General features: G+C 38.9%; 1 protein-coding gene across 2 annotated transcripts in view; it reads right to left on the bottom strand.

Moving 5' to 3' along the window:
• The window catches only part of MET (MET proto-oncogene, receptor tyrosine kinase), a 110,804-nt gene extending 88,521 nt beyond the window's left edge, over positions 1 to 22,283 (bottom strand). Inside the window, exon 1 of one of the 2 annotated variants that reach the window (XM_039222057.1) lies at positions 21,807 to 22,283. The gene's annotated coding sequence lies outside the window, so the exon portion shown is untranslated. The remainder of the gene's footprint in view (positions 1 to 21,806) is intronic. The other variant, XM_039222056.1, reaches the window with a different exon arrangement.
• Between the last annotated feature and the right edge of the window lie 1,821 nt (positions 22,284 to 24,104).

Raw genomic sequence — 24,104 nt, 5'->3', positions numbered from 1 at the left:
AGATAATCTCACTGGCAAAACATTTCCTGGGAGTAATTATCTGAATGGCACCTTGGCTATTAAACTCTTGGTATTTAGGAGTATTTCCTCTAAAGAGGATTACTCTGTTAGCTAGGAATATCAGTTCAGCCTAAACTTAAGACAAGCTACTCCACTCTATCTGCCATCTATCTGCAGTTTTCTTTCTTTTTAAAAAATATTTATTTATTTCTGAGAGAGAGAGAGAGAGAGAGAGACAGACAGACAGACAGACAGAGTGAGCAGGGGAGGGTCAGAGAGAGAGGGAGACACAGAATCCGAAACAGGCTCCAGGCTGTGAGCTAGCTGTCAGCACAGAGCCCAATGCAAGCCTCAAATCCACAAACCATGAGATCATGACAGGAGCCGAAGCTGGACGCTTAACCGACTGAGCCACCCAGGCGCCCCTGCAGTTTTCTCATTAAACTAACTTACATTGGTTTTTCATTTGCCAGAAATATATTTAATTCTCTAAGAATTTATTGAGTAGCCACCTGTGCCTATCACTATTACTACTGTTGGCACTGTCCTCATCAACAAAAACCTATCTCAAAGCACATGTGTGCTGTATTTGAGCACTGATTCCTCAGGAAAAAAACACCACAGATGTAACAGAATACACTTGTAAGAGAAACTTTCTAGATTTTGACAGGGATAACTTTGCTTTCTTTAGGAACTGATTTTCTTAAAATCATAATAATTTGCAATTATATAAATAGTACTATATAGTTTACAACCTCATCAGTTACATCCTCATCTTGATGCATAATTATAAGGTAAGCATTATTCTTGTGTTTTCAGATAATGAAACAGATTCATAGAAAATATTATGCAAAATGTACTAAACATGCATTATGGTTCTTGTTTCTAATGCTTTTAAAACATGTATCATGCTAATTTGAGCAGTTTTAAATTATCTGCATTTCCTAGAAAATATTTTTATTCAAAAGGCGTAAAAAAAAAAACCACATTTGTTTTTACCTACCCAGTTCTCAATGTCTCTACTACTGGCAGCTCTTTTGAAAACTCCCCCTCCTATCTAATGGGGCTGTCATCACATGCCTTACCTCCCTTATCACAAGGTGAGCTTGCAAACCAAGTTCATTGGCCTTTCAATGAACTTTTCCTTTGATGCAGAGCTTGGTCAGGATAAGCATGTGACCAAAGCAAGACCAATCAGAGTCTTTTTAAAATTTAGTACAGATACTTGCAGAGGACCTCTCTCCTCCGAAGATCACACACACTAAAAATGATGTTAACTTAAGAGTGTCCAATGCCCAACTTTTGGCATCCATTATGTGGAGAAAGCCTGCATGAACAAGAAACTGACCCATGTGGCAGGAGAACCCAGACATGGAGAAAGGCACGTTATCAATGTTATTGTTTGAGCATCTGTGCCCATCATGTGTTAAATTAATGGAAACCAGTAAAATCTTTCCTCCTTCCTTTCTCTTTCTCTCTCTTTCTCTCTTTCATCAGCAGTTTCATTGTGATTCTTTTATTCCTTGCTCCTGAAAAAGTGCTGACCAAATAATGTCCAGTTGAAAATACTACAATCCTGTGAATTCAAACACAAAGTCAAGTGCATAAAAGCAATTTTAAGTAAAATATTTGATTTATTAGAACAAAGAACAAAGAAGGTTTCCTTATTTACTTGAATAATTATTTTAAATATATCACTTTGATGGGGCACCTGGGTGGCTCAGTTGGTTAAGCATCCAAGTTCAGCTCAGGTCATGATCTCATCATCTGTAGGTTCGAGCCTCGCATAAGGCTCAGTGCTGATAGCTTGGAGCCTGGAACCTGCTTCAGATTCTATGTCTCCCTCGCTCTCTGCCCCTCCTCCACTTTGCGCGCTCTCTCTCTTTCTCTCACTCTCTCTCAAAAATAAATTTAAATATTTCACTTTGGATTTAGAAACACATCTATCAATTAAAATTTCTGAGGTGGTCTACTAGTTTTTCCTGCCATAAAATTCCAAATTTTTTCTATGATATTTACATAATGTAATCTCAAGACAGAGATAACGTATCTAAGTGAAGAGGCAAGATATAAAAAGCAGAAAACATTTCAATCCTGCTTTTAAGTATTTAAAAGGGATTTACGACGATGGAAAATGGCTGAGGCCCCATATGAAGGAAATTGCAGCCATAAAAACAGTCATAGCTAAATCTCCATGAGGACTTGCAAGAGTGAAATCTTAAAAAAAAATTCTAAGCCTTTTCCACACTTAGATTATTTCTATTAACTTTAAAAGTAGGCCCATAAAAGCCAAGTTAAGAGATCCTAATAGGAGATTCCTGATGTCATTTAAAATACTGTATTTATAAACATTCATTGCATGTGAAGAATCATATTATATCACACAATATTAGCCAAATGTTTGTCAACATTCATTGGATACCATGAGCTTACCAGATACTGAGAGTTCCTACTCTCAAAAAAGTATCCAGTCTGTGGATTTGAAGACAGCAAGATAAATGGTAAAAATCTAAGTGTATAACCTAAATTGAAAAGTGAATGGATCTATCAGGCTGTCGAGAAAGCAAATCTTAAAACATGCTTTGTTGAACCTTTGATTCTTATACCTGAAGATTTAATAGTGTTATGAACATCAAAAATGTCTAAACTGACTTTAGAAAGATAAAACAACACACCATATAAAAAATCCCACCTAATGTAGCCAGATACTACTTTGACAGAGATTTCTAACAGTAAGTTGAGATGACAGAAGAAATCTTGAGAGTTTTCCAGCCCTCCCAATTTCTCTCATCACGTTTAAATGATCTGAATACTCAGGAGTCAATCCTATGTCTAATATTTACAGACTAGTTTGTTTGACAACAGTCTTCCCAAAAGTTCATAAAACCTACTAGAAAAGAGGTGAGGTATAGTGGAAAGAGTATGGGCTTTGGTGTCAGACTGAATTTGATGTGATGTGAATCTGGGCTTCACCTCTTACATACCTTGTGTCAGTTTCTTTAAAATGTGGGGATAATGATACACATCTTGTGGGTTGATCATGAAGATTAAAGATAAATCATGAGACACTGGCATTAATAGATGCAGCATACACTGGCATTTAATAAAATGGCTACCATGCTTATCCTAAGTTGTGTTTTAGCCAGTTTTTTGCCTGCCTTCATCAAAAGTGAGGAACTTGGCACAGTCTAGTGAGTGAGCCCACTCCAAATACTTGGTGACTACTTCATCACCTTAATTTTCACAGTTTAAATACTGTTATTTCTTATTTTCCCACACTCTGGCCATTTGTGGGTTTTCTCTAAACCATTCTCAAGTTCTTGAAGTCCCTCTTAAGTTGTCCTCCAAGACAAAGGCCATGGTAAGGACCTTCCATTCTAAGGAAGAACAACAAAAAAGGAAACCATTACTTTACCACTTTAAAGAAGAGCAAACCCACACCCTCACTTAAGTTTTAGCAAATAAAGATATAGTATTTCCAGCTAAATTGAATTTCCGATAATAACAATACTTTTTAGTATAAATATGTCCCATGAATATATTTTAAAAAGTTTTTTAATGTTTATTTTTGAGAGAGAGAGCATGAGCAGGGGAGGAGCAGAGAGAGAGGGAGACAGAATCTGAAGCAGGCTATAGGCTCTCAGCTGTCAGCATAGAGCCTGACACAGGGCTCAAACTCGAACGGTGAGATTATGACCTGAGCTAAAAGTGGATGCTTAACCGACTGAGCCACCCAGGCACCCCCCCCCCATGAATATATTTTATATGACAATCCTAGTTGTAAGCAAATGGAAGAAAATCAGGAAACAACTACTCTTTTTACTAACAGAATTCAGACTGAAAAGATTTTGGCCAACCACATTTATCTATTGGGGTAGAACAGTATTTTTACAGTTTCTGTAGCACATAGATATTGCAAAACTATATATGATTATTTTGTTTCTGTTGTTTTGTTGCTGTGGGTCTAAAACATGCTGTTTTCAAAGTGATTATCTGTATACAGTAAGCCTTATTTGTACAGTAAACTTTACGCAGTAAACTGTTGTTAACGGGTGATTTTAAATATCACATGAAGATATAATTTAAATATCACATGAAGATATAATTACGTGAAAGGGAGTAAGTATTCTTTTCTTTTTTAAAATTAAAAACCAAGGAAAAGATTCATGCATTTGTGGAGAAAAGTTATACTATATATGGCAGCCTGTCATTGACACAAAATTTCTAAAACAGGAAAAATATCTTTAGATTGATTTGTATACTTACTTTATGATAAAAAAGCTTATTAAAAATTCACATATAGGTGGCTATAGGAGAAAACAAGTTAAACTAAACTTGGCGCAATAATAATTTTCACTTGTTATAATTAATTAATATTTTAGGGGCTCCTCTAAACACTGAGGCTTGAATACTATGCAAATGTTATTTCTTTGAAAAAGACCTAATTAGTGGTTTTATTCAGATCCTTATCCAATACTGCATCCTTTCTTCTTCCAATAAACATTTTAAAAGTTGAAAATGATAGATTTGTAGTGTTAGAAAAAGCCAACTGTGCATTTTCTTGTTGTAACATATGACTGAGACCATTGTCCAACTCTGATCTGGTAAGAATAAAGATAAAAGAAAAGAATTTCATTATATTCTTAAGATTATCCTTCATACATTCATAATCTGTTAGTAAACATCTTTGTCCTTTTAAGACTGGTGAAAATATTCAAGTTCTGGGAAAGAAGAATAAATGGACATTTGTTTTAACATTGTACATACTATAAAAAGTCCTATTGAGAAAATACATTGAACTGTCAGAGTTCTGAATGATTGGATAGGCTTTTGTCCCATTAATAAGCTGTAGGTCAGACAAGAATGTTTCATTACTCTTGAAAATGTGAACACTGAACTTTCACTGTTAAGAAAGTGCTAAGAAGCTTGAAATCCTATAAAAGTACTTAAAAATAATTTTCTCCCTAATGGATAGGTATAATTTTATAGTTCAGATTGTGCAGAAATGCTACCAGTTTTTCTTCAATTAATCCAGGAACAGTGAATAACATGAAAGTACAAATCACACTTGAGAAACATCTTCCTAAGTACGTAAGTTAAAATAAGCTTAGCAACTTTTTCCAGCTGTATTCAAGCACAGGGTTGGAATAGGATAAACCTGACTGAATAGTCAGAATGTGAAGCACTGAGGGAGACCAGTTAGAAAGGAAGCTGGTACATTACTCATTAATGAATCAGACATATTTCCCTTCCTCAGTGTTTGAAAATGTCCTTGGCATAAGGCATGGTGAATTCCAAATGTGGGGAGCTGTGCTCAGAATTGGGTCTATATAACTGATCAAATCTCCTCTAGTGTTACCTAAAGGAATAACAATCAACAATCAAATGGTTGTGAGAAATGGTGGTGATGAGTGGATCGTTCTTGTGTCCTGGTGGCTGCCACATAAAGAGAAACCAGTACCTAGGGAAAGAGAGACAAGGGGAGAGGCCCAAACCAGAAATATAGAGTCAAATCCATGTGAGGTGGGCATTATTCTATAATTCTATTTTCACTAAGTTCTTTGGGTAGGTCTGAACTTTATTTTGCTCATACCTGAGAACTTTTCTTGGAAATCAAAGAAAGTAGATTCTCTGCCAGGGGAATAAACTAGGAACCTTTTTCAAGATACATTTTTTCAGTATATAACATGTTCTTTTTCAGAAAATGTAGAAAAAACTTTCAGAAATCATATAAATACTATGAATGGAAGGAATAGTCAAACCTAATCATATTTTATATAGATGTGGATTCCTTGGGTGAACATAATGTAATTAACAGTGTTTGGAGAAAAATTAAAAGCATATAAATATCACTACATCGAGTTCAACATACAGAGGATAAAAAGAACCAAAGAAAACTTTCTATAAAAATCTTAAAGTACTTTTAAAGGGATAGAGAATGTCAAGCAAAAGCTACCCTTGTAAAAAATGGAACAGTGCAGAAAATAAGTACATAAGTACAAAATCCAATTTTTAAAACTCAGTAAACACTTAGGGTCCTTGAAAAATCAATAAACCAAAAGGTTAGGACATTAGGACAACTTAAAAACAACTGTGCTCAAGATTGTGTTTATATAACTGATCAATTCAAGGAAAGTTAATCCAGCACAGGTGTGTGTGTGTGTGTGTGTGTGTGTATGTGTGTGTAAGGGGTACATGTGTTTGAGGGAGAAAGAAACAGAAAGACAAAGGAGAGGGCAAGACATTAAAAACAACAACAACAACAAAAAACCTTTTCAACCATATTGGTGTTGCTCATGGACTGGCAGTCCCAGCCTCCCACCCCCAGTGTGCTATAAAGTGCTATGAAGACAGGTGCACATTGCTGAAGGAACACAGAGGGACAAACAGCTAATTGTCAGACAGAAGCAGAGCCAAGGAGTATGTTAGCATGGAGATATTACTTGAGTCGGGTCTTGCAGGTTAGGAGTTGCTTAGGCACAGCAGAGGCAGGGGATGGACAGGACACACACATAGGCACCTAGGGTAGAATGTGCAGGGCTGTTCAGGAAGCTTTAACTGGCACAGAGACTATGTGGGGTGGGCTGGGCTGGCTATGGATGAAACTGAAAGATTAGTCCAGGGCCACATCATAGAAAGTCTTACACATCCTGTTGAAGGATCTGTAGTGAAGAGTCACTGGAAGGTTTTAAGCAGGAGATGGAAATGAGCATAGTACTTGTAACTACACCTACTAGACAATTTTGGTGACAGTGTGGTGAGTGGACTGAAGTGGAAAGAAGCTAGAGGCCAGAAGACACTACAAAAGGTTACTGCATCTGTACAGGCAATTGAAGATAAAGATTAACAACAGTGAAGATTCCTTGATCTGTATCTTTATCTCTTTATTTCCAGAAAGTCCAGAAATCCATCTCTCAAGCATCAGTTTTATATATCCAACAGCTATTTAAGACTACATCTGACAAATACTAATTAAGGCCTTAATATGTGTGAGGTACTTAGGGCAGGGTAGGGGTACCTTAGTAAATAAAACAAACATTCCTGTTTCTAGCAGTGAAACTTACTTTCTAGCAGTTAAGTCCAGAAAACAAATTACACATATAATTTGTTACAAGGTGAGGAGTATTGAGTGTTACAGGAAAGAGGGAGAGAGAGTTGGAGGATCAGGAACACACAGAAGGAAAGTGGTGGGAGAAGTCTGTGGCTCTGAAAAGCTGGCAAGGCAGCTTTTAAGGAAAGAGTTGAAGGAGGAGAGGAATTAGCCATGTGAGATGTGAAAAGAGATTTCTTTTTTTCTTACAGAGGCAAGAGGGACCAAGTTGAAAGCATGCCTGGTGTATCTTATTTGTCAATAAGCCTAGACCCTCATGAGAGGAGAGGAGTCAGAGTAGACAAAGAGTCAGACCATATAGGGCCGTGTAGGCCACTGTGAGACTGGGGCTTTTACTGGAGTGGAATGAGGGGCCATTGCAGGGTGTTGAGCAAGAGAGTGAATATATTTGAATGGAATCACCTTGACTGTGTGTGTAAGAAGAGTGGTGGTGGCAGGGGGATGGGATAGGGCAAAAATGGAGAAGCCAAATCAGTTGGGAGACTGTTGTAGTAGTCTGGATGAGTGAAGATGGTAGCTTGGGCTAGAGAGAAAGGAGTGAATAATGAGGGGTAGTTGAATTCTGGTTATATTTTGAAGACAGAGGTATGAAGATTTGGTAAAGGAATTGGAGATAAAGTGTGAGATAAAAGGAGTCATGAATACTCCAAATATTTTGGGTTTTGTAACAAGGACAATGGTTTTGCCAGTTACTGACATGTAGAAAGAAGCTGGTGGGTGGGGCAAGTCTGGCATGAAAATATGACAATTAGGTAGTTTAGTTCTGTTCATGTTTGAGATACTTTTTAGGCATCCAATTGGAAATGCTGAGTTTGCAGTTGGATATTTGAGGCATTGAGTTAAGAAGAAAGGTCTTACTAGAGATTTAAATTGGGAAACTGTGTATTGATGATGGTATGAAAAAGCCATGAGACTGAATGAGACCACCAAGGAAAGGAGTGTAGAGAATGCAGAGGAGGCCTGCTTAGGCATACCAAAGGTAGCAGGCTGAGGAGAAGGTGAATGAGACAAACAGACTTAGAAGAAACAGTCAGATGTCCTTCCCATGAAAACTTCTTCTACTACCTCGAATCCTGTCTCAATGCCTAACATTCCCACTTTTCCAGAATATCACTCTTGACTCCCATAGGTGTTTTAAACCTGTCTATCATAGTTAAAGGTGGTATCACTTCTTGCCTGGATTACAACAGCTTCCTACTGGTATTCTCCCTCCATTCTTAACCCTGATTCCTCAATGTACCAGAGATATCTTTCTAAAATGACAATCTGATTATGTCACTTTGCTGTTTAAAAACAGTTCAATTTGCGGGGGCCTGGGTGGCTTAGTTGGGTTTAGCATCCGACTTTGGCTCAGGTCATGATCTCACGGTCTGTGGAGTTAAGCCCCATGTCAGGCTCTGTGTTAACAGCTCAGAGCCTGAAGCCCACTTTGGATTCTGTATCTCCCTCTCTCTCTCTGCTCCTTCCCCTTCCCCCCTCCCCGTTTCTGAACAATAAACATTAAAAAAATAAACAAACAACAACAAAAAACAGGTCAACTCCTGGGATGCCTGGGTGGCTCAGTTGGTTAAATGTCTTGATCTTGGCCCAGGTCATGATTTCAGTTTGTGAGTTTGAGCCCCACGTAGGGTTCTGTGCTGACAATGTGGAGCTTGCTTGGGATTCTCTCTCTCCTTTTCTCTCTGTCCCTCTTCCCCTTGTGTGTGCGTGTACTGTCTCTCAAAATAAATAAATAAACTCAAAAAAACAAAACAAAACAAAATACAGTTAAACTCTTTAGCACAGGTTAAAAGCCATTCACGATTTGGCTTCTGCCTAACTCTCTAGCCTTGCCTCTTGCTATCGTCCTCCTAAAAATCTAGGCTCTAGCCACCTTGCCCTTCTGCAAGTTGCTGAAGCAGGCCGTGAGCTCTCCCACTCTGGGTCTCAGCATATGTGGATCCCTCTCTATGGGACACTCTTGTCCTCACCTTCACCGGGTTAACTTACTCTCTCTTCAAGTCTCACTGTAGGTGACACTTCTTTCAGGAAGCCTTCTCTGATGCCTCTCTCACTCTCTAGAAAGGGAGTAGAAACTGTTCCATATGCTCACATATCAAACCTGCCTTATTCTTAAACTTTTTTATGTTGAGTTGCAATTTACTTGTCTATAACTCCCACCAGACTGAAAGCTCCATTTTTGGACCCTAGCAGTACATAGCACTTGGCAAGGATTTGTTAAGGAATGGGTAATGAAATGAATTAATAAAGAATGACCCTTGGGGCGCCTGGGTGGCTTAGTCAGTTGGGTGTCCGACTTTCGCTTAGGTCATGATCTCGCGGTTCATCGGTTCGAGCCCCGCGTCGGGCTCTGTGCGGACTGCCAGCTCAGAGCCTGGAGCTTGTTTCAATCTGTGACTCCCTCTCTCTCTGACCCTCCCCTGCTCATGCTGTCTCTCTCTCTCTCTCCTAGAAATAAATAAAACATAAAAAAAAAAAAAAGAATGACACTTTACAAAGACTCTGGCAGCATGGATATAATAAAAAAAAAAAACCTACTAGATTAGAAAGATATTAAAGAAATAAAATTAATGTGACAATGATCCAACATGGACTTGGATATAGGAGAAGAATCAGAAGTCAGGGCTGACTAAAATATATCTATCCTGGATGTCACAAACAAAGGTAAGATACATAGGCAGAGAAAAGTTATGGGGCAAAAAAAAAAAAAAGTTCCATTAATAACTCTGAGGTATCTGCTGGTCATTCAAGTACAAGTGCCCTTAAGGTAGCTAACATCTTGGTGGTTAGAGCAGAGAGAGTCAGACATGACAACTGTGAATCCCTGGTCCATCAGTGTATCTGAAGTCATGGAGGTTAAGTAAGATCACCTATGGGCATGTTTGGTATGCAGAAAGAATGAATTCAAGCTTTAGATATAAAGTTTAAATTTAAACTTTATTTTTTTAATTAAAAAATATTTTTCTTGTCTGCTTAATGTTTTATTTATTTCTGAGAGAGAGAGAGAGAGAGAGAGACAGACAGACAGACAGCATGAGTAGGGGAGGGTCAGAGAGAGAGGGAGACACAGAATCTGAAACAGGTTCCAGGCTCTGAGCTGTCAGCACAGAGCCCAATGCAGGCCTCAGACCCACGAACCATGAGATCATGACCTGAGCCGAAGTTGGACCCTTAAACTGACTGAGCCACCCAGGTGCCCCTAAATTTAAGCTTTAAAAAGAAAAGTTTGAGTGGTATTTCAGAAGCTAGAAATTTCAAAAAGGAGGAGCAATATGTATGGTGTCAAATCTCACAGAGGGGTCAAGTGGGATAAAAACAAGTGTCCGTCAGATTTCACTCTGAGGAAGTTGCTGGTTATTAGAGTGAAGGCATCTTCTTGGTAGTTGGGAACAGACTACTCGAGTTGAATGAATTAATGAATGAGAATAGAGACAATTAGTTAGAAATTATTTTCAAGAATTCTTTATTTAAAGGATAAGGCAGAAATAGGAGTGAATACTTAAGGTAAATGTATAGTAAAAATCTTGTTAGAATATCTGGATATGTGGGGTTTTTTCTTTTTCTAGAAGCAGCAGCAGGTTGAGTAAGGGCTGAATGAAAAAAATGAGGGAGGTTTTAAAAGATGGGAGGGGTGGGGAGAGAGGGTAGGATAGATGAAGCAAGGTGCTCAAAGATGTGGAAGAATAGAATCAAGACCACCGGGTGAAAAGACCATTTTATCACTTGAGACAGAAGCAGGGAGGTAATAACGGGTATATGGAAACCATCTGGGCTTCTGTTTACTCTCTAAACTATAAAGCGAGATATACTTTCTCAGATATACTAAGAGTAAAGGAAGCAAGGGAGATTTCAAAAGCTTCAGAAAATGGTGAAAGTTTGGAATCTTCCTGGGAATGGGAAAAAATGGGAAATGACCAAAATAAAAGTTCACTTGAGGTGATATTCATCCTAATGCACAATGCTGACTGCAGATGAGTGTCCAAACAGTCAGCAAGGTAGATTTGGGAATTAAATGGTTCATAATCATGACATTGGTAGTGAATTCCTTGTAATGTTTATATAACTCATCGGATATATGGGCCTTTATTAAAGGGCAATGCCAGCATTTGATTATTTTTATTTCAAAACCAGTTTTATTAAAATCTGCAAGGAATAATTTCAGGGAAAAGAAAACATACTGAAACAGATACTCTGCTCTCTTTTCAATAAAACCAACAATCTGAAGATGTTAAAGAAATGAATCAGATAAAATGATCATCTAACTGTGAAAATAAAACCCATTTAGGAATTGTGAGGGAGCCTTGATCCTAAATACCACTCTAGTTACTCATTCAGAATCTTTAAAAACATTTGGAAAGTAATTAATCAACTTATGACATAGACTCAAGGGCTGTCACATTTCATTGTGGTTAGTGAAACTGGGGTTTTATCTACACTCTTCTGATGATTTAAAGAACAATCTTTTTTGTAAGCTCTTTGAAGAGCAGAAGAGTGTTTAAAATAATTGAATTCTGACATATAGATTACAATGAACAATCCAAGTATGTGTTAGTAAAACTGAAATAAAATTTAGAAGTATCTTAATTTTGACACAACAGAAATCGAATTTCTGAAGTCCAAAATGTGTATTTATTTCTGTTAGGAAGACACTTTTTTCTGTCAACAAACTTTACTTTGGCTGTTTCTTTATAATTAAATAGTACTTAAAATATATATTGTACTATTTTACACTTAGCTAAAAAAAAAAAAAAAAAAAAAAAAACCTGCTGGGGTAATAGCATTTTAAGCCCAAAGGTTCATGTAAGCCCTAAATGATTCTATTTGTCTGCTGTCTCTATCTTAACTAGACACTGGTCAGACCATGAACTCACCTTGGACAGTGTAGCAGGAGCTGAAGGGATTCTGCCTGAATATGAGACTAGAATCAGATGACATCTGTTCACCTCAGTCTCTCAGAAGAGGAAAAAGACAAAAAGTAAAGGTAGACCTTGATAGGAGCTTTCCTCAAATCTTTAGACCACTGTCTGAGTTCGTGTTTAGAACATAACAAATGTAATTATTACACACACTCCAGCATGAACTGTGTATAATCAAAGCCCAAAGAAATAGCCTCAAGAGAATACCTGAAAGAAAAGCTAATATAGATCTACAGCAGAGACTATTCTAATGGAGAATAGTTATGGGTATAATTTTGAAGGCTGTAACCTTTGATCCCAAGAGTAACTGATGCATTATAACGAGCTGATATGCTTGAAAATTTTGGTCATGAGCATTGTGTAAAACACTTGTAAGTTTGGTTTTTCTTTTAATACTACAAATTCTTCTGAGAATACAGAATTTCATTTGGAGTGTCTGCTAGTAGATAAAAGAATGGTTAGATCATGTCTCCAACACTCAGAAGAAAAGTTCCTTCTATTTCATGCTACATATCCCTGCCATTCTTATTGGTATCTGAGGGTAGAACAGACTAAGAGGTCTGGTCTAGTACCAGGCAGATGATAGCCTCACTTCTCCCAGAATCAAACCACATGTGACAGAGGAAGTTCAGACTTTGCCTAACTATCACATGCCCTACCCTTTTCCTATGAGTATTCCTGGATTCCCCACTCAGTTTTGCCTGGACTTTTTCCTATTCAGAAGGCAGCAGTCTGATTTCTAATGCGACACTTTCCTCACAACCTTCACTGCTCCCAAGCTCATGGCTCTGCAGTGTATCCACCCACCTCTCCCCTCCTGTAACCTCACTGATCCAACACCCATTAAAACTTCCAGGTCTTGGGGCACCTGGGTGGCTCAGTGGGTTAAACATCTGACTCTTGGTTTCAGCTCAGGTCATGATCTCACAGGTTCATGATTGGGCTCCATGCTGGCAGTGCAGAGCTTGCTTGGGATTCTTTCCCTCTCTCTCTACCCCTTCCCCACTGGCGCTATCTCTGTGTCTCTCAAAATAAAACAAAAAAACAGTAAAACAAACTTCCAGGTCTTCTCCTTCATTACTTATTTTGTCTATCTATTGCATAAGAGTTATCACAAAAACCTCCTTAAACTGAACTTCAGTTTTCTGAATGTATAAATACAAAGGCTTATCAACTTATGAGAGCTTTAAGAGTTTTAAAGAGCATCTAAAAATGAACATGCACATATTGATATATGATTAATACTAATTGTTTGCTCAGCCATTGAAATAGAAATTAAGCATCTCTCTATGTGTATATATATCACCATATAAACCATATAAATAAATTACTCCTTAAATAGTGCTATCCATAATTAAGTTTCAAAACAAGTTTAATGATGGAATATGTATTCACTAAACCTTCAGGTTCACCTAAAAGAACCTCTATTTAAAGACCATAATAGCACAATTTTCCTTTTTCTCCCCACCAAGGTATAAGAAATCGCCAAATTCTGTCACCCCAATGTTTTCTGAAGACAAAATGTGAGGAGTAGTCAGAAATTCACAACATGGTATCAAGGAAGATCTCAATGCCCATGTTTCAGTACTCTGCCTTCTTCTAAATACTACTTTCTTTCTTTTAGAGAGAAGGAATTGCTGTCTTGATAGCATTTCAACTGCACTTAAAGCTACATATTTGTGCCGAGTCCATATGGGAAGTCTAGTTACTAGAAAATACATACTCATAAACAGGAAGCCTAAGTACAGTAAGAGGTGTTTTTCTCCACACAATACAGTTTAAAGATATGTCATCTATATAATCTGGAGCAAAACCTAACACCCTCATTATTGTTGGAAAACTCTTCCCTTCTACATTATGGCAACTTATGATTATAGCATTACATTTTCTAAACCCGTTTGAACTTGCTTATAGATACAAATGGCTTGCCCTTTTCTGTGCATAGTTTTCATTCAGTAAGCATGTCAAGGTGGGAGGAAGAATGGCAGGAACAGTAAAGGGGGAAAAATCAATTTTCAGAGAGCATATGGTAACAACTGAATATTTAATCTAATTAGCCTAGAAATGCCTTCCTATTTTCAGCACTGTTTGCAAGGCAGTTGCTTCATGGTACAGAATGTATTTCAATAAATGTCATATATTTAGTTTGATGGCTTATTTAAAAAATTTGTCGAACCAGGTCACTGACTCAGGATAGATTTATTCTGAGACATAACAGATGGATACTGATATTGAATAGAAAGATTGACATTAGCTAGAAGGTTCTAAGCAGAAGAAAACGTCATTCATTTAACATTCAACAAAAGTGTTACTGAGTACCTAACTCTGTGTTAGGATAAAATGATAAACATTTGGACCTTGCCATTTTTTTTTTTTTTTAACAATAGAAAGAGGAGTGATGGCAAAATAATTTCCTTGGGGTTAGTAAGGATTACAACTGAATACTACTGGGTCTTTAAAAGTACTTACATTTTTCACATTGCATCAGAAAACTGCATTAGCACTCGTTCAAATATTCATTCTGTTATGGTTGTGAGATTTTAGACCTAATTCAGATATTTGAAGATGCTGTTTACTGACCCTTAGCAAAACCAACTTCCTATTCTTCTGGAACAAAAAAGGCCTTACATAGCTTCAAAGATTTCTTAGACATCAAAGAGCTTAGAGAGACATACTGTTTATGGGTAATGATTTAGGATTTAGTGAATCAAAAACACATGGATTAAATTTCCTTTAAAAGACTCCTAGGTTTAAATTTTAAGAGCTAAAATGTTGGTCTAAACACACATTGGTCTTAAGAAAAGCCAAAACTTATTTTTAAAGATAGTTTGAATTGTCTTGTGGACTTCAAACTTGGCTGGATTTCCCTTTCTCACATGATTAGACTTCAAAAGAGACAACCTGTCTTCTGTTAAACAAATTTACTCCACCTCTCTCTCTGCCTTGTGAAAACTACATTACAGTTGACCCTTCAATAACATTAGTTGGAACTGCACGGGTCCATTTATACAGTACTGTTAATGTGTTTTCTCTTCCTTACCATTTTCTTAATAATATTTTTTCACTTTATTGTAAGAATACAGTATATAGTACATGTAACATAATGTGTTAATCAACTATTATTGGTAAGGCTTCCAGTCAACAGTAGGCTATTAGTAGCTAAGTTCTGGGGGAGTCAAAAGTTATATGTAGATTTTTGACAGTGCAGGGGGTCAGTGCTCCTGACCCCCATGTTGTTCAAGGGTCAACTATAGCTCTGAATAGTCTTCTTGATATTTTCAATAAAATATTAAAAATATCTGATTAAAAATCAGAAATAACCCATGGTCTTAAAAAACAATTGCGGTACTTTTCAATTCCTCCAAGTCAATTCTTTTTTCTTACATACAACTTCAAAATTGGATTCGGATTTTATATTTATTTTTTTTAATTTTTTAAAATGTTTTATTTATTTCTAGGAGAGAGAGAGAGACAGAGTGAGCAGGTGAGGGTCAGAGAGAGAGGGAGTCACAGACTCTGAAGTAACCAGTCGCGAAGTAACCGCTTGAGCTAAAGCCGACCCTGGGAGTCATAGACTCTGAAACAGGCTCCAGGCTCTGAGCTGGCAGTCAGCACAGAGCCCGACACGGGGCTCGAATCCATGAACCGCGAGATCATGACCTAAGCGAAAGTCGGACGCTTAACCGACTAAGCCACCCAGGCACCCCTGGATTCGGATTTAGATCCAACTGTCAGGGATTATGGGATCACTTCAAAACAGGAAAAAACCACTGATATTAATATGTGCACTGTTTCATGATATATTATTTTATTTGCACTTAAAATACTAGGAAGAAATATAGTACATAATCTTCCGTTCTAACACAATGGCCTTCCTGAAGGCCGCTAGCCTGGGCATTTCACTGAGTTTTTAGGATTAAAGGAAACAAGTTAGCACACAACTTGTGAGCTTTCATTCCTTTGGAAAAATAGATTGCAATACTGATCTGATGGCTTTTAAAGGGCACTAGAAACTAATGCAGTACACGTATTGAATTTCAATGAAAGAGAAATAACAACTAGTGAAGTTCAGGCAGATCTAAAAAACAAAACAAAGCAAAAGCACCAGTATTCCAAAGAGGGAGTTTATCCTGAATGTGAACTTGGAAATGAAATCTATGCATACAGTTATGATGAACTGAGGTTTCAGAAAATGATTGCTTCACTTTAAGAATGAAAAAAAGTACATTACCCTTTAGTTTACAACTATACATAGCTTGATAGAAAGTATATTGGTTAGTGAGTTTAGAAAAATAAACTCGTATCTTTTTTTATTCACATTTTTTAAATGCTTATTTTTGAAAGAGAGACAGAGACAGAGAAAGAGAGACAGAGACAGAGAAAGAGAGACAGAGGGTGAGCAGGGTTGGGGCAGAGAAAGAGAGAGACACAGATACATAAGCAGGTTCCAGGCTCTGAGCTGTTAGCACACAGTCTGACACAGGGCTTGAACTCACAAACTGTTAGATCATGACCTGAGCGAAAGTCGGATGCTCAACTGACTAAGCCACCCAGGCGCCCCTATCTTTTCTTTTCTTTTCTTTTTTTTTTTTTTAATTGCTAACCTAATTTTCCAGAGGAAGGACAAATCTGAGAACTCTAGATGATAAAATACTTGGCACAAGTGGCTCTGGGACACTTCAGCCATGCATGCTGCTGAATATAACACCTGAAGGTGACACAGTAGACCACTTGGCAGGTATAGTCATGGCTAAGGCTTGTAAACAGAACCACTGGAAGCCAAATCTGGCATCCAGACTTTTTGCCTCTGTATCCTGCACAGTGATTTAAAGATGCTGGATCAACATTTTAAAGTTGCAAGGTTTCTAGTTTCTCTGGAAAATCTAAAAGACACCACCATATGGGCCCATGACATATACTGGGATCCACAGTAACTCTGATGATGCTAACGCTGGCTGCCTCCTCTTAGGTGGGGTTTTTTTCCTAAGCAGGTTGTCATCCCAAGTGAAATGGTTAGTTTCATTCATTTAGGTTACCTGTTTTCAAATTTTTTAAAAAAAATAATCTCCACGTTCCATATGGGGCTTTAACTCACAACTCCAAGACTGAGTTGCATGCTCCACTGACTAAGCCAGCCAGGTTCCCTCCCCTTTTTTCCCCCCCTGTGTGCAAATCTTGATACAGGATATAGACAGGGCTTAAAGGGACAAGAAAAAAAGAGAAAGAAAATCCAACACAGTGGTTCAACATTGGGAAGGGAAAAGAAAGGAGAGAGACAAGAAAGAAGTGTGCAGCAAACAGAGGCTGCATACCATGAACAACTGTCTCCTTTGCTGTCTCCAAATATTTACTATGGAAGGGATCTGGACAAAGGCTGTGGGTATTACTCTCAACAAATCCTTTTGGGCCAGGCTTACAGTGTAGAAAATAGGAAGGAAAATCATCTGAATGCAGCAAGAACCTTGATCAAGGATGGCATGTGGACATGGGACCAACTGAATCCAGGAAAATACTATGGATTTGCTTCTTCCATACACCATAAAACAAAAGATGTGGGCCATCCCTTCACTGTCCCCTTTGGGACTTCAATGAACTATGGTAAGCACTGTCCAGGGACTTCCCATAAAAGATCAGGGACTCCAAGTACAGCTGTGCAGGCTATGCACTGCACAATTCCAGAAACAAAATGAAAATAGCAGTCCCAAGAAGTGCAAAGTAGAAGCCCTGCTCCAGATTTCCACATGGCTCATTCTCTTATCTCCTTCAGGTTCTAGTTCAAAGGTCACCTTCAAAGTGAAGCCTTCTCTAATTCTACTGTTGAATTTTTCAATTACTACTCCATCCCCTCTTATGTTTGACAGTCTCCCTCTACTTCCTTGCAGCTCTTATCACCACGTCACAAACACCACATTTTTATTTATGTATTTTATTTATTGTTTGCCTTCCTCAATATAAAACAGAGTATTATACTGTCAGAGAACTTTGTCTGTTTTATTCTCTACTGCTTTGCCAGAGTCTAGAATTATGGCTGGTAGCTGCTCAATAAATTATCCTGAATGCCTAAATCCCCAATCACATTCTTAGAGTATAGGAACCTGGCTTTCTATATCCAACGTGGGGTGTGAACTCACAACCCCAAAATCAAGAGTCATATGCTCTACTGACTAAGCCAGCGAGGTGCCCCTACAGGCCCTTAGTATGAATTCTATGGTTCCTATAGCTACATAATTTATTAGAGAATTTAAAAAATACATGAGGAACCTGCGCAAATATACTTGTGCAAATTTACACAACCACAGAAGAAATATGTATACCTGGATATGCAATTAGCCAGTTAGCTGAGTTTTTTTTTTCCCTACTGTGCTCACACCTCCCACTACAAATGCCACACGTGTGATTTTTCTCTCAATTACATTTTACAGCTTATAAAAACACTTTCTTCATTTTGTCCTCTGAAAAGCAAAGGATCCATAGTAAGATTTTACTGGATGTTTTTATTGAAACAAATCCCAAGGGGAATATACTAAACTGTTAAACACAGCTGAAGAGATATCTGAGAATGGGCTTTCTGATAGTAGGGCAGATTACAAAATTACTCACAGTTCTTTATCTGATAACAGGAGCAGAATGCCCCACATATATGAATGAAGGCTTTTTCTGGCATCTTTATTCAAAAAGAGCAAAAAAGATAACTTGGAAAAAAGAAGGTGAGAAAAACTCCAGAAACTAGAAATGTTACACTCATCATTTATCACTAACCTAAGGATCCCTAATATGCTTCAGTGGAAAATGCTTCAAATAGTTAATCTTTATTGATGGCTGGGCAGATGCTATGTGGTGATGTCGAGATAGCATGGAGGTTAGGCTCAAATGCAGTTTCCCTGCCTATAGCAAGGAGAGATTACTACATTGATAATAGCCTTGTCTATTTCATAAGGTTGTTGTAGTCTCAAAAAAAAGGATATGCTCAGAAATAGCTTGAAAATTTTAAGAAGTCTTTAAATTCCAATCTTTTGATTTAAAAAAGGTCTATTATTTTGTAGTAAATGGGATGATTTCTAATGTCATTTTCATGTTATGTCACCTTAATAATTATGGATCTTGGTTCCATTTTATATGTTATTTATCTGAAAATCTAGATCATAAACTCTTCAAGGGCAGGGATTTCATTTTTCCCTTTTTAAAAATGTTTCTCTAGTATCAGACACATATGACGCTCAACATAAAGTTCTTAGCTATTTTGGGTAAGGCAAATGTGAACCTGGCAGCAACTACTGAGTTGTCTGTTAAGAAAAGAGAATCAAAGTGATCTTAAATTGACATTAGTCAGTCTATTTATCATCCACTTCTAAGAGGTTACTATTTATTTTGCATAGAGCAAAGCCCTTGAGGGCTCTATGTCAAGGATACCAGTTTCAACATATACCAGCGAGGTAAAGAAGGTTAATTTCCTGGTACGTGAGTTTCTTCAAATTTTCTTCACTTAAGGCAGCACAATTAGGAAATTTGGTGTCCCATTAACGAGCATAGCAGCCTGAGGAAACTACTAGGGATGATGGGGGAAAGAAAACATAGCTAGCTCTGTGAGCCCAATGACAGGTAAGAAGAAACCATAAAATTAGAGTGGAATAACAGGGGTACAGAGGGTTTGGAAGCAACTCTGACCCAACCCATGAGAAGGGATGAGGAGAAAGGGAAAGATGGGAGGTGCTCTGCATGTGTACAGAGCTGTGTACTCCTCATGGGTGTGTGGCCATAGGTCCTGATGCAGCCACCTAGAGAACGGTGTTGTGTCCTGAAAGGAATAACCCTTGTGAGTTACTCACTTTGTTTTGAGATGATTACTTCTGAGAAAAAGTTTATTTGAGGCTACTATATAGATTTATAAAAGGAAAATTAGACAACAGCTAAGAAAATTGACTTTTGAAATGTATTTCTTAGTCTAACCCACAGTAAAATTTTCTTTTTAAATTTCAAGATTACAGTGGGACATATGCTTACATGGAAATTCATAAAATAAGGATATGTCTCCTTAGAAGAGTATCAATTTTCCTTTTATTGTAATTTTAAAAGTCATGAAAATATTATCAGTTTTCATACTAACTGGCTGTGGTTAATCTTGTGTATCTTTATTATTCAGATAAACCTCACCCATTAATTCTGAAGGCATGGCGTGTACACATAATGTAAACCCCTACTGTGATGTATTAAGAACAAAGCAATCTTTGAAAAAGTAGTACTCAGCAGATCATCTTTTATATGCCATAAAGTCCCTCATGTTAAAATCAAAATATATTTAGGTTAATAATTATAGACTTATGCAGCATTAAGTTTGAGACTTGAACAGATTTTCCAAAACATCAGTGTATTTTATAGGCACTCAGACACATTTTGGGACTACAAAAATTTCTTAGGAGTAATATAAATGTTACTGGTATTATTCAGCAGTTTAAAGAGAATGAGCTTTGAATACACCACAGTCTTGGAGTGTATAATTGGAATCCCAGCACCTTACTTCTGTTCCACAGAAGTTTACAGGTTAAAACAAATCCCAGTAAGCTTAGAGCTTGAAAGGAAGGCTATGTACATGTAAGTAATCCAAGCACCACTTAACAGTTTACATAAAAACACAATTTATGTCCCAGTAGCACAGAGAAACATGATGTACAGCATTTTCAGACCATCTTCATGCAGAAAAAATGCATTAGTCAGCTATAATAGTTCAGCTATAAAGGAAAATAATGTTTTTCTGGATCCATTTGCATGGCAATGTCCATGTGTCTGGCTGATGAAAACGACAGAATAAACCTCCACCCAACTCTACAGAATGTGAACAGTGTTCTTAAAATTCTATACAGTCTATATTCTCTCCAATGTGAGTTTTTACAATCCTCTCACATTCATCGTCCATCTTAACCTGACAATTATAGTATCCTGATTATTTTGCTTAAGAGGGTTGACGATATTTCATTCAGCCCCAGAGCTCCTTTGAACATAAAACTGTGATAAGGTAAAATGCACTGGGCAACTATTCATGCGTGAGCCACTGGAACTCTCTCCAACTGCCAAATTAGTAAATGGCTTTTTGGAAGGTATGAAATGGGAAGCCATACTTTAGAGTAAATCCTGTATTGCCAAGAGTCGGTGAAAATACTTTCATTGGAACTTAAATTATTGGGTCAGTACCAGTACTAGCTAGATTGCCCGACCTCTGGTTATAATCTATTTTCCCGAATAAGATAGATGCCCTCCACGTAGCCCCAGCAAAGAGATAAGGTACGGTTGAAAATGATGGATCACAAGCCCTGTGTATTTGCCAGAAATGAACAATTCAGATTTTCACAAAAACACCTGCCCCTTGGAAGGATCCTCACGTATTACAGATAAAGCAGGGCTGGGAACAAGGAAAGCGCTTGGCTCGAATCTTGCCTGCCGCATCACTCCGGGACACGGTGACCAAATCCCTTTTCTAAGGGCTGAATCAGATCACAGCCTTGAAACTTGCCCGGCCATAACAGTCAGACATCACCCCTTACTCCAGCGCTCCTCTCTCTCCTGAGTCATACAGGTGGCCGTCAGAAACAACCCCTTAAAACGAAAAGCCCCACTCTAGTTTACACCTCTCCACGGCCACTTCCCTTCAGTTTCTGAAACCCCTAAACTCTTGTTCATCTCCCTGGTCTTGCTCTCCGGAACAGCACTCGGGTCTCTTAGGGGGAACAAAGAGACGAACGCCGCGGCCGAGGGGTGGGGTGCGGGGTCTGAGGTGGTAGCTTTACCTCGAGGTGTCCAAGAACTGCGGAGAAGTCAGTCGCACAGAGACCACCCGCGTGCTCCGCGCCTCCCGGCCGCAGGTCAGCTGTCGCCCCGCATCTGGCTGGCGTCCTCTGGGTTCCGCATCGGATCACAAAGCGCTTGGGGCGCTGCGGGCGGCGAGAGCGTCCGGGTCACCTGCGGCGGGGCCGAGCCGAACTCCCGGTCTGTCAGCCGGCCGAGCTCCCTCCGCCCCTTCTCACCCGCGCGCAACCGAGCGGGTGACTCAGCCAGGCATTGGCGCGCGCGGCCCGCGGCGGCCCCGGGCGCGTCCAGGCGGGAAGCACTGGCAGGCGACCCGACCTAGGCGCTCGTCCGCCTGCCCGCCCCAGCACGTGTCCGTCTGTCTCGCGCGGGGTCGTCCGCCCCGTCCGCCGGTCCTAGGACCGCTGGGGTGGGGACTGGCACCACCCAGAGGGGGAAATCGGCCCCCGCCCTTCCTGCCGCCCGCGCGCCGCGCCTGGCCCCGCGGGGGTCGCGTTTCCTCCCATCCCTCCCCCGCCCCCGACAAGGTGAAACTTTCTAGGTGGAGAAGTTTTCTCGCCCAGGCCGCGAGATCTCAACTCCCCCAGCGCCCGCAGTTTGAAGTTAGCACAGCGGGAGATAAGCGATCCCGAGTCTCCCCCTCCTGGTGCTCGCTCGGCGAGCGTCAGCCGGCGCTCAGAACGCCCGGCGCGCCCACTCCGCGCACACTCCGCGCACGCCCCGCGCGCTACCGGCGGGAGAAGCGCGGCGGGCTGCTGCCAGCGTCTCCCACGGCGCCGGCAGCCGCTGGGCACTGAGCCGGGTAGAGAAAGAGTTGAACACCACAGAGACAAGGAATTCATTGTCAGAGACGGAGGTAGGAGTGGATGGAGAATTGTCCCAATGATTTCATTATGCAACGATTATCCCGTGCTATATAATAACTCGGATTTCTCGAAGGAAGAACAACACAGGAGTTTAGCCCTGAGGAAACTTCAGCTTCTTTCATTTTTTTTTTCTTTCATAGCAGGAAACAGGCTGATTAAATAACTAGGCAAACAGCAATGAACAAGCAAAACAGAACAAACGTTTAATTCTTGAACGTTGAAATCTTATGATGAAAAAAAAAATAAGGCTTGGGAAGCCTGGTGAATTGTATTAGGATTGTGTTAGGATAAGTTTGTATACTTCATATGCCTGACTCTCAAAATTGGCATTAACCTTCAAGAGAAAATAAACACTCAAAGGCAACAGAATCTAAGGAACAGCATTGCCTTTTAGGTCTTAGTAATCTTGCCGACTGGCGTAAGGGCTTGTCAGATAGTGGCATCTGTTAATTACAGAATCATGGGACAAAACATTTACTGTGCAGGTTCAGGAATTATTTACTACAAAATGAAAAACAGAAAAGTATAATAAGAATGGCTGTCATTTTTCTGAGAGCTTACTGTGTGCCAGGCACTTTATCAGGGACTGCATAGAGCAGTTTCAATCCTCAAAAGTAATTACCTCACGATTCCCCAATTTTATGGAAAAAGAACTTTCCTATTACATGATACTAGAGCTCTGCATTGAACCATTTTGCAGATGAGGAATCTGAGTGCCTAAGAGTTCCTGAGAGGGTCACACTGGTTAGTAAAAGAGGTGAAGTTAGAACCTAACTCTCAAATCCCAGTCAGGTGTTCTTCACACCATGCCGAAAGGCCGAAGCTTAGCAAGCCTACTGAAGATTTCCTGATATCACATGAGATAATTTAACTATGACTATGGTTATTTGCTGTATAGCCATATTGGTTATATAGTTATTAAACGCTAAGTTACAGGTCTTAGGGCACTGGTCCTATTTATGGACAAATCAATTATAGATTTGGGGTTCAGTACCAACTTTCAATAAAAGGGGAGTAAACTAATAAATTCACACACACACACACACACACACACACACACACACACAATTAGCCAAAGTTGTCCAAAGGAATGACTGGAGTGCTGTTTCTATTTCCTGGTTTTCATAGTAATATGTTAACTGGATGTTTAAATTGCATTATATAGTTTCCTTAACAGGTTTTCTGAGTTTGGGTACCGTGACAAAAACACAAAAGAAAAAAATTACAATTAAACTAGTAGAAAAGCCAATACAAACTGGAAAATAGATTATAATTCCAAATAATGCATTATGTATTTTTAGCACTAGATATGTATTTTCTAGTTTCTAGTTATTGACAAATTTTAATCCACTTTTGAAACTGTATTAAAAATTGTCATCTTGATTTATTAACCATGAATAAGGAGATAACATT

Source organism: Hyaena hyaena, unplaced genomic scaffold (genome assembly GCF_003009895.1).
Source record: "Hyaena hyaena isolate Hyena2069 unplaced genomic scaffold, ASM300989v1 scaffold_1044, whole genome shotgun sequence".
Taxonomy (NCBI): domain Eukaryota; kingdom Metazoa; phylum Chordata; class Mammalia; order Carnivora; family Hyaenidae; genus Hyaena; species Hyaena hyaena.
The sequence above is the reverse complement of the archived record's forward strand: the minus strand, read 5'-3'. Positions and strand labels throughout refer to the sequence as shown.